Source organism: Megascapheus bottae, chromosome 9, assembly GCF_031878675.1.
Source record: "Megascapheus bottae isolate mThoBot1 chromosome 9, mThoBot2.hap1, whole genome shotgun sequence".
NCBI classification, from domain to species: Eukaryota; Metazoa; Chordata; class Mammalia; order Rodentia; family Geomyidae; genus Megascapheus; species Megascapheus bottae.
In genome coordinates this window covers 2,906,458-2,926,378 of record NC_143517.1, presented here as the reverse complement: position 1 = coordinate 2,926,378, position 19,921 = coordinate 2,906,458, and the positions used below count along the sequence as shown (strand labels likewise).

Genomic DNA, 19,921 nt, shown 5'->3' with positions numbered 1-19,921 from the left:
CAAATGATACAACGATCAGAGATCAGGACTGAATTCATCAATAAAAACAGAAGTCTGTGAAACAAGAACAATTTAAGATGTGTTATGATGATAGATTTTCTAATACATGACAAAAACTAAAACACATTAATAAGCAAGGCTATAAGTTCATTGTTTAAATGTTCTCCATAGGTGGAATGTAACTTAGTGGTAGGGTGCTTGCCTAGCATGCATGAAGCCCTGGGTTCCATTCCTTAGTACTATACACAGAGAAAAAGCCAGAGGTGGTGCTATGGCTCAAATGGAGTAGAGTGTTAGCCTTGTGCAAAAGAAGCTTAAGGACAGTGCTCAAGCTCTGAGTTCAAGGCTCAGGACGGCAAAAAATAAAAATAAAAAATAATTTTCCATAAAGGTATGTATTACTTCATCATAATAACAATGAACATTAAAAATAAAGTTAGAAAATAATTATATTTGCAGTAGCAACTAAAATTATAAAATACCAAGCAATAAAATTAATGAAGTGACTCCAACCCTGTATATTGAAACCAAGAAAATATTGCTAAAACCTATTACAGAAGGGCCAAATTAACTACAGTACTATTCCATAGTCACAGAATACTGACTGGAGAAATCTTTTCTGCTATTATGCCTAAAGATTTAGTTCAGTCTCTGTTGCGAGTCTAGCAGATTATTATTATAGACATTGATAAAATGAACTTAAAATGCAAAGATTAGAGTACCTAAAATAATTTGGTAAGGAAGCAAGGAATATATAACCCATCTAATTTTTAGTCAGTTCTGCTGCTACAGTAATCAAAGCCATATGTCTTCATTCAAATTTGTGATATAAATCAATAATACCTTCAAATAATTTTTGACAGTGGAGGCATGACAACTCACTGAGGAAATCAAAGACCTTTCATAAATTATACATACATATTTATATACAATATACCTATGTAGTGATATGTTAAAATATTTATAATTAATGTAGATATTTAAATGTGTTTATATCTTGATTTCATGTCTATAAATCAATAAAGTGAATTAACTCCTTAAGGCAATAGCTGAACTATACAATGTTAAAAACTCATACAAACAGGTATATACATAGGGGAACATTATTGATTAAGCAAAAAAAATAAATACTTCACATTTAACAGAAATGCTGGGAGTAACAAATATCTCCCAATGAGTATTGGAAACCTTTTTTTAAGATAATAGAGTTAATCTAAAATTTCACTATAATAATGAACTTGTAGCAATATTAATTTGTTAAAATTTACTAAAGTTTGTGAATTGATCATTACAATGGATGGTTCTATACAAGTTATAATTTAAAACTACTGTACAATTTGCAGAATGATTGCTAGATATGTGCTTCTGAAAATGTTCTATGAAATAATACATAATAACTATAACCTGAGTAATCATGTTCGAGAAAGCTAAGCTGATTAAAAGTGATTGTCATCCTCGGAAAGAGAATTGGGAGAGCAGACAATTCATTATTATTCTCAACAACACAGGGGACTGGACTCTTATCAACATTATGTATAACACTAGAAAATTTTGAAGAATTAATATGATCTATTAGTCTCGGTGCCAGGATATTTTAGTTTTTATACTTAGCCTGTGGTTAAAATATGCGCCAATCATCACTGATTGTAAGGAATAAAAAAACATAGGAACAATTCTATACAGAGCTTCTATGTAAAGTATTAGATTAACTCTTTCTGGGCTTCACTTCATTGTAGCCAAAATATATAGCTATATTTTGTGTACTGTGTACTTACAATCTGCCGATCAGCAAAAGCAATCTGCAAACAAGGTGGAAAGTTATAGATATTAAACAAGGTGCCTGAAAAATAGCCATTTCATTTTTATAAGTGTTCAATAACTCAAAAAGGATATTCGGTGTATTAAATATCAAAATTAACCACTAGAAACTAAATTGACTAAGCCATACTTCTCTTTTTAGGATAGATTTTGAATGGTTTTAATATAAATTTAATTCTGAGCTAATAAAAGCAGAGTGGCAGTGCAGAAGAGCTTCCAAGTTTTACAAATTAAAACTTTAAAATACAATATACAGTAAGAGCAGTGCTAAGCACCACAGCTTTATTTCCTCAAGAAATCCAAAATACCATATTACAGAAGTAAATGAAAGTTGAAAAACTATAATATGCATCACAAAATAAACTATAAAGATTAATAATTCAGTAAGCCTTAACGCTATTGATGAAACACCAGATAATCTTACCATAACCTTTATTCTGACTTTGTATTTGCCTATAGTAATTTTTTGTTTTATCTAAGTGGTAATCAATACCATTTAATTTAGATTGACTTTTAAAAATCTACATAAAGATGTTCCTCTGGGAAAGAAACTTAATTTATTCTTGACCTTATCATTGTGTCACCAGTCAAATATTTTATTGAACTCACCATTTATAATAGTAAACATTAATAATATAGATTAATTATATTCCATGATATAAGATATGTATTAATAAACATAAATCAACTGTCAAAAGATATTATGGATTTATAGTTTTCTCTTTCATTCATCTTTTTGTAATAACTTAAGGAAATATCATTATTACAGGATATAATTGCATAAAATGGCTTGCCCTCAACCTGTGATGCTTGCTGGCACAAACACACATTACTGACAGCTACCTGACCTCCTAGAAAGTATATCTGCTATCCATCAAGTTACAGGAATCCAAGGAGCCCTTGACTATCAGAACATACAGGCAGCTAGCTGAGACTCTTCGAGGTGTTTAAAGAATATCATTTTGAAATTTGCTTTAGGTCAAGAGAGATTTATTCTCTGAAATTTCTCTCCAAGTGCAAAGCCAATCCAAGAGTACAGCTTAGGAAATTGATATCATGTACTTTTTCCCCTCTTGATATTATCTATATAGGGAACTGTCCATTAAAATATGTCAAAATACCAACTACCAATGTTAATGAACTTAGCCTTGTTTGAAAGTAAAGAATGAGGTCAAGTTAAGATTAGCTCATTGGCATATATTCTAACCCAATATGATGTATGTTTCCTTAACAGGAGAAAAAATCCATGTGAAGACAGGCACATAGGTGAACAGAGAATAAGTGGAATAAGACAACTATAGTTGCAAACACCTGGGGGCTTCCAGAAAGTGGTAGAAGCAAAGAAGAACCCACCCCTCCCCTTTTAGAGGATTTTGAGAGAAAGACTATGGCACTGTCAACACTATAATTTCAAACTTCAGGATTCAGAATTTTGAAATCTAAATGCTGCTGTTTTTCTCTACCCAATTCTGTGTAGTTTGCAATAGCAACTTTAAAAAATAAACATACATATTTACAAATACAAAAAGTGGGTTTTAATATAGTAAGTATCTACAAATGTAGAAATCATTTTAACATTGACTATACAGTGAGTAGAGAGTAGAAGTGTTTCTGCACTTAATAGGGAAAAATAAAACAACAAACAAAACAAGCACACAGACAATAACAACAAAAATAAAACAAACATCAACAACAATAAAACCAAAAGGAAGATTGACTTGAAGAGACAGTGGATAGAAAACAAGAGGAAAGCTGAAGGGACAGCTTCATGTTGACTTAGAAAATGCACTGGATCATAATTCTACAGTCACATTTTTTTATCATTGTGTCAATATCCCTTAGAGAAATAATTTAAAATGAGAAAAGGTTTGTTTTGGCTCATGGCTTCAGATGTTCCATCCATTGTTGATTGCTTCAATGGTTTTAGGCCTGGACAGAATCAAAATTTCATGGTGGAGATGTTGCACCCAGGATACATGAAGTGAGAGAGAAATGTGTCCAGGTGTTGAGATCCCAACAACATTCCTTTCAAGGATATGCCCACAATGACTGACTTCCTACAACTCCAGAGTCTCTTAAAAGGACTGCCACCTTTCAGAAGCCCCATAGGCTAAAGACTAAGTCTTTAGAATTATGAGCCTTTTGAATCCACCAGCAGGAATATTTATGGATAGAATTTTAATAGAAATATGAGCACTAAATATCCTTTTTGTTACTATTCTAATAAAAACAAGATTCTATTTACTGGAAACTGAAGGAAAAATGATAAATTCTACTTAAATTTCTTTTTTCAAATTTTATTGTTAGGGTAATATATAGAAGGGTAACAGTTACATTAGTGGATGTATTATTTCTCACACATTGATACCCCTTCTCATGGTTTTGTACCCATTTTCCTTCCTCAACCCCCTCTCAACCATCTTGTTTCCCCTTTCCCTTCTCTATTTCAAATAAACAAATAAATGTATATAGCATACACCAGGTAGAAAATTTCAATTCAATAAAAACATGAGATTAACCACAAAAAAAAACAGAAAAGAAACAACATAGTACATTAAGAACATCTACTTAAATTTCTCCAGGATTATATCTGATGAACTTGGATATTTAGCTAAAATTACCAAGCAAATAGCAAAAGACTTTTTTTTGCATTCTTTTTTTTATTGTAATTAGTAAAAGGGTTACATGATATTTGCCAGATAGAAGGTGCATTAATTCACATACATTGATACCCTTTCACATGTCTTGGTACCCGTTTCCCTCCCCCCCACACCCCTCACCCGTCTTGGTTTCCCCCCCTTCCCTATCAAATTTCAAATATCCAAATACAAATAAATTCAATATATCAGATAACAAAGTGAGATACTATACCAATATGAGATAACCAAGGGACAGCAAAGGAGATGAGAGACAACATAGTACATTAAGGACAACAATCATTCATTATATGGCTTTTGTTTCAATATCCTGGAGGTCCTTTCAATTAGCTTCACATTATATGTCCTTATGTATCAAGATTTTGCTCTATTGCAAATCTCTGCTAGTAGAGCCCAAGGTTTCTACTGATTATGACGAATGAGGGAAACCATTGAGCCTAAGTTCCTTTGAGTCTGGCTTACTTCACTTAATATGATTTTTTCTAAGTCTTTCCATTTCCTAACAAATAGGGCGATGTCATTCTTTCTGACAGCAGCATAGAATTCCATTGAGCAAAAGACTTTTATATCCTTGGTCCTTATAAAACACACATAAGGAAAATGAGAAATTGAAGATGGAAGAACATATCACCATTGATGATTTTGAAAAATATAAATTCACAGAATGTACCAATATTTTTCATGTCTACCAAGATCACTTTGTTTAAGGGATTAGATTTATAAACTTTGGGTCCAGGAAAAAAAATCTTGTGTTATTTATAAAACATGGAATTCTATGCTGCTGTCAGAAAGAACAACATCACCCCCTTTGTAAGGAAATAGAAAGACTTAGAAAAAAATCATATTAAGTAAAGTAAGCCAGACTCAAAGGAACATAGGCTCAATGTTTTCCCTCATCTGTCATAATCAGTAGAAACCTTGGGCTCTCCTAGCAGAGATTTACAATAGAATAAAATCTAGATACATAAAGCCATATAGTATGATACTAAATGAAATGACCTCCAGGATATAGAAACAAAAGCCATATAATGCATGATTGTTGTCCTTAATGTACTATGTTATCTCTCATCTCTTTTGCTGTCCCTTGGTTACCTCATATTGTTACACTATTTCACCTGGTTATCTGATATATTGTACATATGCATATTTAGTTATTTGAAGTTGGATAGGGAAGGGGGAAAACAAGAAGAGGGGTGGGGGTGGGAGGAGGGAAATGGGGACCATGATATGAGAAAGGGTATCAATGTATCTGAAGTAATGCACCTTCTGTCTGGTGAGTATAATGTAACCCTTCTATTAATTACAATAAAAATATATGGAAAAATTCTTGTAAGAAGCTGGAAATACAGATATGATTAACTTTATAAGAATTGTTCTTTGCGGTTGGAAGTATGGCCTAGTGGTAGAGTACTTGCCTAGCATTCACAAAGCCACAGATTCTACTCCTGGGTATCACATACACAGAAAATGTCGGAAGTGGTGCTGTGGCTCAAGTGGTAGAGTGCCAGCCTTGAGAAAGCCCAAGACAGTGCTCAAGAACTCTGAGTTCAAGCACCAGGACTGAAAAAAAATTGCTGTTTTGTCTGAGGATGACTGTGAGGTGAAAAAAAATCAAAATGGTTTTGAGAATTTGGTACAATTGAAAGTATTCAGAGCTTAGATTGAAGTGTTCCCTTATTATGTTCTGGATTTTAGTCATTTCTGTCTTGATATTTCTATTCTAGTGCCTTCTTTTGTTTAGTTAATTGGGCTCTCTTCTTTTTTTTGATAAGATTTGCTAAGGATTTGTCAATTTTACTAATTTCTTGAAGAAATAATTCCTTGTTTTGCTGATTCTATGGTTATTTTCTACTCTAATGAATTCAATTTTAATTTAATTTTAATAACTTGCTTTATTCTACTGAACTGGGGTTTGATTTGGTACTCTTATTCCAGTAGTTTAAGGTGTGTCATTGAATTGTTGGTTTTAGATTTTTTGAATTTGTTAATATTAGCACTCAGAGCTATAAATTTTCCTTTGAGTACTGCCTTTGCTGTGTCCCAAAGAGGCTGATATTTTGTATGCTCCTTTTTGTTAAATACCATCAACTGTTGAATTTCTGTTTTGATCTCTTCAATGACCCACTCGTGATTCAATAATACATGAATTGCACTGAATGCAATTGCACTATTGCATGAATTCAATCTCTATAAATAACAGGATTTTTCTAAGTTGTCATTTGTTTTTGTGTTCCAATTTTATACCAGTGTGCTCAGAGAAGATGCAGAGAATAATTTCAGCAATTTTTAATTTGCACAGATTTGCTTTGTGCCCTAAAATATGATCAATTTGGAAAATGTTTTATATGCTGCTGAAAAGAATTTATATTATGCTGTATTGGATGGAATAATATGCAGATGTCTGTTAGATCTATTTGGTCTATGAAATTTTTGGTTCTGAGGTTTCTCTGTTGAGTTTTTCCTTATTGATCTATGCAGAGCTGATAGTACTATGTTAAAGTCACCAACAATCACTGTGTTTGGATCTTTGAATGTTTTTAGTGTAAGTAAACTTTGTTTGAGGAAGTGCTCTAAGATTTGCTGTATAAATGTTTAGAATGTTTATATCCTCCTAAAGAAGAGTTCCCTTTATTCATATGTAATACCCTTCTTTGACTATTCTTATTCATTTTAATTTGAAGGCTATTTCATCTGATATAAAGATGGCAACAATGTCCTGTTTGTGGGGGCCATTTGGATGATGGATTTTATTCCAGCCTTTCACTTTCAGGATATGTTTCTTTGGGGGGGGGGGCAGATATGCCTCTTGAAGTCAGCAGAAAAAAAGGATCTTGTTTTTCAATCCATCTAATCAGTTTATGACCTTTAATGGGTGAGTTAAATTCATTTATGAAGAGGGTTAGGATTGAATTGTGTTTGCTTGTTCATGCCATTTTATCTATTTCAATAGGAAGTGTGTCTTGTCAATTCTTGCTAAAATTACCGAGTATTCTGTTTAGGTACCATTTCTCTGTCAATATCGTGTTTCTCATGTTCTTCTTTTCTTTTGGCTGTCCAAAGAGTTAGGTTTGTGTTGGAATAAGTCTTTATCTGCTTAGAGTTCTGATGGAGTAGGATTCTTATAAAGTGTGTCCTTAGACCTTAAATTACTGTTTCATCTGAGGGAGGTTGAACAGCTGACTGTGAGCATATCACCATCTTCTTTCGATCATCGAGAGATTTACATTTTTAAGTTGGTAATATACCTTAAACTTGGAGTTCATTCTGTAAATACTTATGACTTCATGGTGTATGTGTTTAGTGTGAATATATTTTAAGATGGAAGGAAATGGGCATTGAGAGAAAATAGAGGGTAGATCACTACGCTTATGTTCTCCCTGCTTAAAACACATATTGAAACCCTAACCTCTCAGAATTCTGAATAGAACCTTATTTGAACATATGTCTATAAGACATATTTAAGTTAAAATGAGATCTTCAAATTCAATATATATTCTTACAATGAAAATAATATGTCCTGCAAAGACAAGGATCCAAATTGGATCACCACCTCACAACAGAGACAGAAGCTAGTATGACAAAGCTAAAGGAACAGCAAGACTGGCGACCAGCACCATAAGCCGGAAAAGGCAATCTCAGAAGGTTCATGGAAATGTAGATACCTTCATGTGGGGTTTGCAATTTCTTCTAACTATGAGATAATATTTTTCATTATTCACAGGGCCTCATGCCTGTCATCCTAATTACTTGGGAGGCTCAGATCCTGAGGATCAAGGTTCAAAGCCAGTCAGGGCACAAAAGGACCTGAGACTTTTATCTCCAAATAACCTCTAGACAACGCGAAGTGGGGCTTGACTCAAGGGTAAGGCCTTTCGCTGAAGAGCTCAGGGAAAATGCCCAGGCCCAGAGTTCAAGCCCCATGACAGTCAAAAAACCCATACATATATATATATATATATATATATATATATATTTCTCACTATTGCTAGTCACCCAAATTCATTCAATTCATTCAACTTTGTTAAGACAATTCTATTAAAATAATTAAGATGGTTAACTCATGAGAAGGGATTATGCCTGAATTATTACTTTTGGTCTAACTTCTAGAAAGATTTAACATGAGATAAATATTAAATACTATAAAATTGTGTTTTATATGTTTCACTTTTTTGCCAGTCCTAGGCTTGGGCTTAGGGCCTGAACACTATCCTTGGGTTTTCTCAAGGCTAGAGCTCCACTACTTGAGCCACAGCACCACTTCTGGCCTTTATTCTGTGTATGTGGTACCGAGGAATCAAACATGGGTCTTTGTGTATGCTAGGCAAGCACCTTTACCAGGCCAAACTTCCGGCCTATATGTTTCTTTTTTAAATTCTGTAATTTGTGAAACAAAGTGAAATTTCCCATATAAGTTAAAAATTTCCTTAGTATTATTGTAAAATGATGTTGTTTATTGCAAATAAATCTCGGTATTACACTAGGTGATTCATACATATTTGCATTGAAGAAACAACAGCTACTATGGAAATTAATGTTATTTTACCCAGATATCACAGTAGAATACCAAGACTAAACAACAACCGTAGGATGTAAATCCACATCCATATCTTTCTGGATTGAAAGATGAACTTCTTGATCATAGCATACAATGATAAATTCCTATTCAATTTTCTCATAGATAACTTTCAAGACTACAATGATACAAATAATAATAGATGACACATTTTGTATTTTTTTAATAAGATGTAAGATCTGGAAGCGTAGCTCAAGAAACAGATTAATTTCACACTGCACTAAGTAAACAAGCCCATTTGGAAGAAAATTGTGCATCAAAAATGAAGAAACCAGAAACCACCATATGGCCTGTATTTCCACTCATCTTATTTTCTAAATGGCCTAAAGGTAAATTTAAAGTTAAATTAGGTTCAGGATGCAATTGGAAGTGTAATGGTGTGTTAATTAATAGTAGACTTTTTAAAGTAATGGTATTAGTTTGAATTTTGTAATAAGGTGGTGAAAAACACATATGGGAAAGAAGAATCTTTCTACTTTGTTAGACTTCATTAAAATTGGTTGCATTCAAATGTAACCAGAAAAGTAATGGAAGGGAGAAAGAAGTAACACTAGCTACGTCAATGTAAGGTGGCCCACTGGTGTCTTAGGGGAAAGATCCAAAAGATAAAAGCCACATAATGTCATTGTATGACCATAACAAAAAGAAATCTAGCTAGACACAGTTGGTAACTTATGCCTGTAATGCTACTTGAAGGCTGAGATCTGAATTTCTCAGTTCTAAGCCAGCCTAGGCTGGCTCTTATCAGACTTATCTCTAACCAGCAAGAAATTAGAAATGGAAGTGTGGCTGAAATGGCAGAGTATCAGTTTTGAGGAAAAAAAGCCCTGAGTACCAGCACTTGAAAATGGAAAAGAAAGGTAGTGGGAAGATGGTGGTGGTTCAGGGTGAGACATACTGAGCTCCTGCCAAGATTCATGTACTGGCAGTGCAGGAGACAGTCCTCTAACAAAAATTGATCCTAAGCAAGCTTTAGGACCACAGATAACTCAGGCAGAGAGGAAAAAAAGGAAAAAAAGAAGGATGCTAGCGCAAAAAGAGAGCATAGAGCTCTGCTGCGGAGTGGCCAGGGAGACAAAGGCTCTTTTGACTCAGAGCAGAGACAGTGCTCCACAGCAGTGCAGACCCGCTGGCTGCAGACAGAGCCACACAGAGCCTGCGCAAGCCCAGAGCCCACACCCGGCCGGGCAAACTAAATCCACCAGCACAACAATGTTCATTGCAGCACTATTCACCATAGCAAAGATATGGAACCAACCTAGATGTCCTTCAGTTGATGAGCGGATCAACAAGATGTTGTATTCGTACACAATGGAATTCTATGCTGCTGTCAGAAAGAATGATATTGCCCCTTTTTTTAGGAAATGGAAAGACTTAGAAAAGATCATATTAAGTGAAGTATGCCAGACTCAAAGGAACTTAGGCTCAATGGTTTCCCTCATTTGTCATAATCAGTAGAAACCTTGGGCTCTCCTAGCAGGGATTTGCAATAGAGCAAAACCTTAATACATAAGGTCATATACTAGGAAGCTAATTGAAAGGATCTCTAGAATATAGAAACAAAAGCCATATAATGAATGATTGTTGTTCTTAAGGTACTATGTTATCTCTAATCTCTTTTGCTGTCCCTTGGTTATCTCATATTGTTACAGTATCTCACTTTGTTACCTGATATATTGGATATATTTGTATTTGGTTATTTGAAATTGGTTAGGGAATGGGGGAAAACAAAATGAGGGATAGGGGTGCTGGGGAGGGAAATGGGGACCAAGATATGTGAAAGGGTATCAATGTATGGGAATTAATGCACAATCTATCTGGCAAATATCATGTAACCCTTCTATTAATTACAATAAAAAATATATGAAAAAAAGAAAATGGAAATGAAAGCCAGGAACTGGTGATTCACACCTGCAGTCCTAGCTACTCAGGAGGCTGAGATTTGGTGATTGCCTTTAAAAACCAACCCAGGTGGGCATGAAAATCCGTGAGACTCTTATCTCCAATTAACCACCAGAAAAGTGGCAGTGGTGTTGACAGCATACATGCCCAGAGTTCAAGTCCCATGTTTGACAAAAAAAGAAAAAAGGAAAAAAAGGAGATGAGAAAGAGAGAGAGAGAGAGAGAGAGAGAGAGAGAGAGAGAGAGAGAGAGAGAGAGAGAGGGGAAGGAGAGAGTTGAAGGGGAAGAATGGAAGGAAGGAGGAAGGAAGGAAGGAAGGAAGGAAGGAAGGAAGGAAGGAAGGAAGGAAGGGAGGGAGGGAGGGAGGGAGGGGAAGGGAGGCAGAGGAAGGGAGGGAAAGGTGAGGAAGGAAGGAGAAAGGAGAGAGAGGGTAAGAAGAGAGGGAGGAAAGACTGGAGGAAGGACAGAAAGTGAGAGGAATGAGGCAATACTCAGGAAAGAAACTCCTTTCACAATAGCCTCAAAGAAAATAAAGTACCTAGGAATTAGCTTAACTAAGAATGTAAAGGACCTTTTTGACGAAAACTTTAAAACCCTAAAAAAGGAAATTAAAGCAGAACTAAGGAAATGGAAAAACCTCCCATGCTCCTGGATTGGAAGAATCAACATTGTGAAAATGACAATCTTGCCAAGAGCTATCTACAAATTCAATGCAATACCCATCAACATACCAATGTCATTCTTTAAAGAAATAGAAGAGGCAACCCAAAATTTCATATGGAATAATAAAAGACCCCATATAGCAAAAACACTTCTTAGCAGAAAGAACAGCGCTGGAGGAATTTCAATTTCAAACTTTAGACTCTATGACAGAGCTATAATCCTCAAAACAGCTTGGTACTGGCACAGGAACAGGCCTGAAGACCAATGGAATAGAACTGAGGACCCAGATATTAAACCACAGACCCATGGCCACCTAATCTTTGACAAGGGAGCCAAAAAAATAGAATGGAAGAAAGACAGCCTCTTCAACAAGTTGTGCTGGCAGAACTGGTTAAGCACCTGCAGAAAACTAAAGCTGGATCCTTCTTTGTCACCTTGCACTAGAATTAACTCCAAATGGATCAAAGACCTGGAGGTAAAAGCTGACACACTGAAAACTTTACAGGAAGGAATAGAAGATACACTAAGCCTCCTTGGCACAGGTCGAAACTTTCTTATTAAGGACCAAGAATCACAACAAATCAGAGAAAGGCTGGATAAGTGGGACTGCATTAAACTGCAGAGCTTTTGCATGGCAAAGGACATAGCTAGTAAACTAATCAGGAAGCCTACAGAGTGGGAGAAGATCTTCACCAACCAAACAATGGACAAAGGCCTCATATCTAAAATATATCAACAACTCAAAAAATTGAATCACTCCAAAACTAACCTCCAAAGTAACAACCATCCCATTAAAAAATGGGCCAAAGACTTAAAGAGAGTCTTCTCTGAAGAAGAAACAAAAATGGCTTATAGACACATGAAGAAATGTTCAACATCTCTGGTCATAAAAGAAATGCAAATCAAAACAACTCTAAGATTCCACCTCACTCCAGTTAGAATGGCCAGCATCAGGAAAACGAATGACAACAGATGCTGGAGGGGATGTGGCCAGGAGGGATCACTACTACACTGTTGGTGGGAGTGCAAACTCGTTCAACCACTATGGAAAGCAGTGTGTCAGTGCCTCAAAAGGCTAAACATAGAACTCCCCTATGACCCAGCAATTCCACTACTTGGCATTTACCCAACCACCCAGAAACAAGGACATACTAAACCCACTAGTACAACAATGTTCATTGCAGCACTATTCACCATAGCAAAGATATGGAACCAAGCTAGATGTCCCTCAGTTGATGAGTGGATCAACAAGTTGTGGTATTTGTACACAATGGAATTCTATGCTGCTGTCAGAAAGAATGACATCGCCCCATTTGTTAGGAAATGGAAAGACTTAGAAAAAATCATATTAAGTGAAGTAAGCCAGACTCAAAGGAAGTTAGGCTCAATGGTTTCCCTCATTCGTCATAATCAGTAGAAACCTTGGGCTCTACTAGCAGAGATTTGCAATAGAGCAAAATCTTGATACATAGGCTATATAATGTGAAGCTAATTGAAAGGACCTCCAGGATATTGAAACAAAAGCCATATAATGAATGATTGTTGTCCTTAATGTACTATGTTGTCTCTCATCTCCTTTGCTGTCCCTTGGTTATCTCATATTGGTATAGTATCTCACTTTGTTATCTGATATATTGAATTTATTTGTATTTGGATATTTGAAATTTGATAGGGAAGGGGGGAAAACCAAGATGAGTGGGGGGTGTGGGGGGGGAGGGAAATGGGTACCAAGACATGTGAAAGGGTATCAATGTATTTGAATTAATGCACCTTCTATCTGGCAAATATCATGTAACACTTTTACTAATTACAATAAAAAAAATTAAAAAAAAGAAAGAAAATGATAGCAGTGAAAGTGAGAAGGAAAGAAAAGGACAAAAATAAAATATTAATTTGACAATAAACATGTATATGCAGACTGAGACTGAAACAGGCATGTATTTCTGGAAGGGACATAAAAAACTACAATCTTAGAATACCATGTGATACTTCTTCAAATAGGGAAACAGATGTACCATTGAATCAAACAATTCTATTACTACATATATATATATGTATATACATATATATATATATATATATATTCAAGAACTAATAGGTCCAGGAGTTTGGCCTAGTGGTAGAGTGCTTGCCTAACATGCATGAAGACCGGGGTTTGATTCTTTCTTATCACATACATAGAAAAAAGTGGAAGCGCGGTGCTGTGGCTCAAATGGTAGAGCTCTAGCCTTGAGAAAGCCTAATGGCAGTGCTCAGGCCCTTAATTCAAGACCCAGGACTGGCAACATAAAAAGAAATGAAAAGAAAAAGCAGAAAATATTATATCCACAAAATCCAGGTCTTAATTTGGGGTCTAAAGTCAACAGTGATATTCCTAAAAGGTTTACACACCTACATTTACAACAGCATGAGCCACATGATATCCATACGTAGGGAGCTACCAAGTACTCAAGTACTCAACTGCTAGCTATTAAGACTAAATGTGACAAAATATGTTGTTCATTGGAATGGTATTCAGCTAGAACACTTAGCCCAAAAGGGCTAAGTCAGACAAGCCAGTTTCAAAAGGAAAAATACTAATAAAAATAATGATACGGCATTATACTTATAGAGAATGTATCATGGTGATTTCCAGAGGGAAAGAGAGGAATAAAAAATATAATTTAACAAGGCTGAAGTTTATTTTGTGAGATAAAAGAGTTCTTTTTTATTGTAATGTATAAAGGGGTTACAGTTATATTTGCCAGATGAATTACTTCTCACACATTGATACCCTTCTCATGTTTTTGTCCCCATTTCCCTTCCCCAAACCCTCCCAATCGTCTTGTTTCCCCCTTCCCTTTCCTATTTCAAATAAACAAATAAACATATGTATAATATACCAGGTAACAAAGTCAGATACCGTAACAAAGGGCAACAAAAGAGAAGAGAAACCATATAGTACATTAAGAACAAAATCACACAAGATAAAGCTCTTATTTCCATATCCTGGAGATCGTTTCATTTAGCCTCATCCTATATGACCTTATGTATCTAGGTTTTGTGCTATTGTTTTCCTCTGATAGGAGAGTACTATGCTGCCATCAGAAAGAATGGCATTGCCCCATTGGTAAGGAAATGGAAAGACTTGGAGAAAGTCATATTAAGTGAAATAAGCAAGACCCAAATAGATAGGCTCAATGGTTTCCCTCATTTGTATTCATTAGAGATAAAAGAGTTCCTGGATGATAATTGTTATACCACAATCTGAATACACTTAATACTATCAACATGTAAACATAATATGTTGAATATCACACTATATATACTTTAGCACAATTAAATAATTTAAAAATAAAGAGAATAAGTGGGAAAAACATTGTCTTCAAAGAATAAGAATATTATTATTCATGATAACAAACAATACCAATGTTTATAGGCTAAGTTGGGTTAAACAATTAGTTTTTATACACTAATGAATGCATTGATAAAATATGATATAGCCAAGTAACACGATGACATCAGTTAGCAAAAACATCAGGACTTGTATTACAACACAGATGAACTTGGAAGTATTCTGCTAGGTGCAGGAAGCAAGTCAAAGAAGACCATACAACTATGAAACACACAGAACAGGCAGATCTCTAGGGAGGAGAGATCAGACTCCTGTAACAGAGAAGTTGATGAGGAATTTTGAGAACTGGAGGGTGATATTTAAGGGTATTTTACTTTTATTTTGAACAAAAATAATGTTCTAGAATGGGAGATCTGAGGATATGTTAAAGGCCACTGAATTGTCTGCTTCATATGCATGAACTGAGTTTTATCATAATAGCCTCTTCAAACTAAAACAAAACCCCATGCAAACATGCAATTACTGTACAATCTACCAATCACAATCTCAAACAATTACCCTTGCAAAACAAAAATTACATTCATATAAATGTTGACGGAAACACCTATAAGAGTTTTATTTGTAAAAGCTACAAAATAGACACTGTGAATGTCTTTTGGTGGGTAAGACAAATGGTGGCTGTGGCACTCTGTGGATGACAAAACCAAGGAGGAAATGACAAGGCAAATATTGCTGCAAGTAAAAATTAAAATAGACAAACAGTTCGTGTTTTCTCTCATATGTGGAAGTTAGACCTAAAATGCATGGGGACATGATAAATTATTCAGTACTCTAAGCATTCTCACACAGTGAGACCAAAGGAAGATAGTCTTAGAAAAGGAACACAAAGGTACAAGGCCTATGTACACCTGAACATATAAAACCATATCTATCAAAACGAACTTCAGGAAACAGAAACAAGTGGTTTGGTGCTTCACTATTTTCTTTTCTGTTTATTTTATTTGTTGATTTGTCTTTGGGAGAGTGAGAGGGGAACAAGTAAATGGAAGGACAACCTCTGGGAAAGGCAGAGAAAGCAAAAATGTTGTGGGTGGGTCCAGAGCACTCAGGTGAAATTGTTAGGTATAAAGCGAGTGATGTCTTCCAGGCTTGAGGCCATTCCCAGTACTGGACACTGATTTTCTCTAAGCTGCAGAGGAGCATCAGGATCATGGGAGCTAAGAAGAGAAGGACACAGTGTGCCATAAAGGATAATAGCTTCTAGTCTATGATTCCTCATCATAATTCCTTAAATGGCTCATTGTCTTCCTCCTCCTGTGAACCAGTGAGTGATTCTCCAGCATCCTTTCAAAAATCAATCTACTGGATGAGGATGAGAAGGATCAAGCAAGCTGCCACTTCTCCTATTGAAGGATCAAGTGGAATTTCAACCAAAGGAAAAACTTGTCCCATTGGAAAGGAGCCAGCAGACAGTTTGGAGGAATCATGGTACTTAGAAATTGTGGATAAAGGCAGTGGTTCCTGTCTTACATTCCAGGCAGTGGAGAGGAAGACTATAGAGAGTTTAAAGAAACATATAGGAAATGCTTCCTTGTCATCATTGTGGGAAACAACCCTGTTCACTGGCTGGGATGAAGTATCATGCCCTGGTGCATCTTAATAATTTGCATATTTTAAACACTGGAGATGATCTAGGTGAACCCAATGAGAAACGACTGGCTCTAAACAGTTTTAAGAAGATTGTGAAAGCTCAGATTCATAAGTGGATTTGCTCCAGTATCTTTACCAATATTTTTGGATATCTGTGCCATATTAGGAAATATACAAAAGGGTCTGCAGACTGGACAAGTTGACTCTGGAGTGTCACCATTGTGGAAAACCATATAGATCAAAGGCTGGACTTGTATATCACCTGAGGTCTGAACATGGACATATCACCTTTCCACAGCTAGCACTCTGACTGCAGAGTGCTTAGAGGAGGTAAGCCTGGAATGAATAAGTGGAGACTGAGTTCAGAGGCATTCTGGCAAGATAGCTGCATGCCACTTGCAGGCACTGGCCTCTGAACTGATCAAGGAATGGTCCAAGGGAAAGATGCTTTAGGATCTAGTATCTAAAGACTGGAAGTTAAAAATATATTCACACTGGGCTCCTACTTTCAGCCAAGAAGTATTACACAAATGGAAGACAGGTATCAAGAAATATCACCAGATGCAGTGTTCTAACCAGGGTTATGAGGCTGTCTACTGTTATACATCTAGCTTTAAAACTTACCTGGGCTCTTGTACATTGGGAAATTTTGTTTCTGTAAATTACAAGTGTTGTCTATGTCAGAAAGAATACATGTCAGAGCATGGCATCCAATATTAAATCACTTCTGTCTATGCTGAAGATTGGTTTGTTGTAAATCCAACAATAACCAGACGCTTTGAAACGCTGGTGAAGATAAAGCAGCAGCAAGAAGACAGAAAGTGGAGGCAGCAGCATGGGAACAGACCATCTTTAAGAAGGCAACAGCCAGGCATGGAGACCTCCAAAGACCCAGCTGTGTCTCAGAGGAGGGAAGGATCAGAAGAGGAGTGATGAGGAACCAGTCCTGTCAATTTCCTGTAAGGAATCAAGAGCCAGAACCAATGCCAGCCCAGTCCCAGAAAGCAAAGGCCTGGAAGACCACTGAAAATCAAAAAAGAAAACAGGTGGTTAGTGAAGAAGCACTTGACTGAGGAGAGGTGTTCTGTGCTTGTAGCATGGTCTTATGTGGAGGCTTGAATCCATGTTCACTCAGTCCACCAGCTGAGTGAACGTGCAGTTGGTGTAAGGCTGTGATTTCCTTGATTCCTTCATGTGTAAATTTCAATGTACTCTCTACACATTAACTTGCATCCCTTCTCTTCCTCTTAATAGGTTTTCCTTGTATTCTTCCTTTGAGTCCTCTGGATTTTCTCTTCTTTGCCCAAAGAGCTCCATTTTGAGCTGGCTCTAAGTTATTGTTCTCCTGCTCAAGACCTGAATTCCATTCAGGTTGGGAATGTCTTGGAATCTCCTTTGATCTAGTAGTCACTCTATCATCTAGCTAATAAAATAATTCCTATTTTTAATAACAAGTTTGCCATCTTATATTTGCATCATGAACACAAAGCCTAGAACTGCTGACATTTTCAAAATTGCATGGCCCATAATTGCATGGAAAGTAAAAGTTATGGAGGCTCTTTGTCCACAATATTGTTTTAGTATGGGAAGAAATAAAAGGACTTAGGATGAAAAAACTACATTGACTATACTAGGAGATATTTAATTTGGACACGGTGACAATGAAGAACTAGACCCACAGGCATGAAAAACAGCTTTAGGAATAATGTATCCTGGACATTAATCGGTAGGAGCAAAAAGGCTAAATGAGCAATAAACACTGCCCTTTCTTTCCTGGGCCTTGAAGCCTCACCAGTTGGTAGGGCCAATAACCTCCTGAAGATTACTTTCCTCCATTGGTTTTAAAAATAGACAGATGTCACATCAGCCCTATGTGTTGACACAGTACTCTAGTGTCTCAAAAATGCCACTAAGATTGGCAGCCAAGACACAATCCTCATCTTGTGGACCTTATCTCAGTAGTTAGACCGTAATCTTCTGAGTTTTCCTCCATGCCATGAGCTCACCTCTGTCTCTTTTAGTGTACTGAGAATAGTGTCCAGCTTTATAATTGGACTTATTAATTTTTATATTGTGAGATTTTTGATACCAATTGCAGTTCTTTCTCTGAAGCTGGGACAAAAAAACGCTTTCTGTAACTTACGCCTACCTGGCAATGTTTAATGGCCTCTTTCCCTTTGAGAGTATTTTCCGGAGCATTTCTTAGAACAGTATTGTTGGCATGTTTGGGAGTTCTCGCCTCTCTTTTGTGTAAATATTGTTCTTCTATATTCTTGCCTCTTGTGTGGTATATGGTACAATGTTAAAAAATTAAACTTCACCTTGATATGGACAAATAGTACCTTTTAAAATTCCTGCAAGTCTGTTGCAACTCTTGAACACTGTTCTCTGGGCTCTTCTAAATAGCTTTATCAATATGCTTTTGTGAAGCCCACTTTCAAACAGGGTTCATTGAAACATGAGTTGGATATTGCCAAACTGAGCTGTTTTCATTCCCTGTTGCACCCTTAAAGCCCTTGCAAGAGATAAGGGCAAAATGTTGGGGAAGAAAACAAAATGAAGAAGCTATGTTAATTTCTGGTGGCATTACCTGGAAAATTTATTTTCTTAAACTTAACTGAATTGGTAAAACTGATTTGAGTATGTCTGTCAATGCTAGTTGTGGATGGCAATGGGAAATAAAAACTGGAAGAGAGTGATGAAAGTGGTGACACTGACCTAAAAGAAATGCACTGTTTTCCTGACTTATATAACAGTAATCCCTTTGCATGTCACCTTTATAATAGCAATACAAGTTTTAAATAGTTTTTGGCTTGCCACTAGCAACAGAGTTTGCATGTGAATCATTGTCCAATACACAAAACAACATATGAAGCTATTCAAAAGTTATAAGGCACATAGAGGCTATTATCTCTATGCTAATGACATGGCATCAGCCTGAAAGGGTTTACGTAAGTTATTTCTTAAATTGAAATAATCAAGTGCCCTCAGGTCCCGAAGTAAGATCACAGGGGATCCTCGAATAAGGTTCTAAGATATGATCTTGTCCTGTAGTAGTACCTGAGGGGGAAGGGAGGTAAACAAAGTGTTATTAAACAACACAACGGAGAAGGAACTCTGTGTCAACTTACAAGTTTTGTAGAGAGAGATGGTGTGTGGTAAATGTTTGCATATACATTATTCCATTAGCAACTCTTAAAATCACTCCTATTTTTTTCAGAGGGGGGGTCATGGGGCTTGAACTCTGGGCCTGGACACGGTCTCTGAGCTTTTCAGCTCAAAGCTAGCACTCTAACACTTTGAGTCACAATGCCACTTGCAGTT

General features: G+C 36.2%; 1 protein-coding gene and 1 pseudogene across 1 annotated transcript in view; one reads left to right on the top strand and one right to left on the bottom strand.

Annotated features, from left to right (window-relative positions):
* The window catches only part of Sntg1 (syntrophin gamma 1), a 774,750-nt gene that overhangs the window by 616,247 nt on the left and 138,582 nt on the right, over positions 1 to 19,921 (bottom strand). The window lies entirely within an intron of this gene.
* Positions 16,084 to 17,670, top strand: LOC150058695 (zinc finger protein 512 pseudogene; annotated as a pseudogene).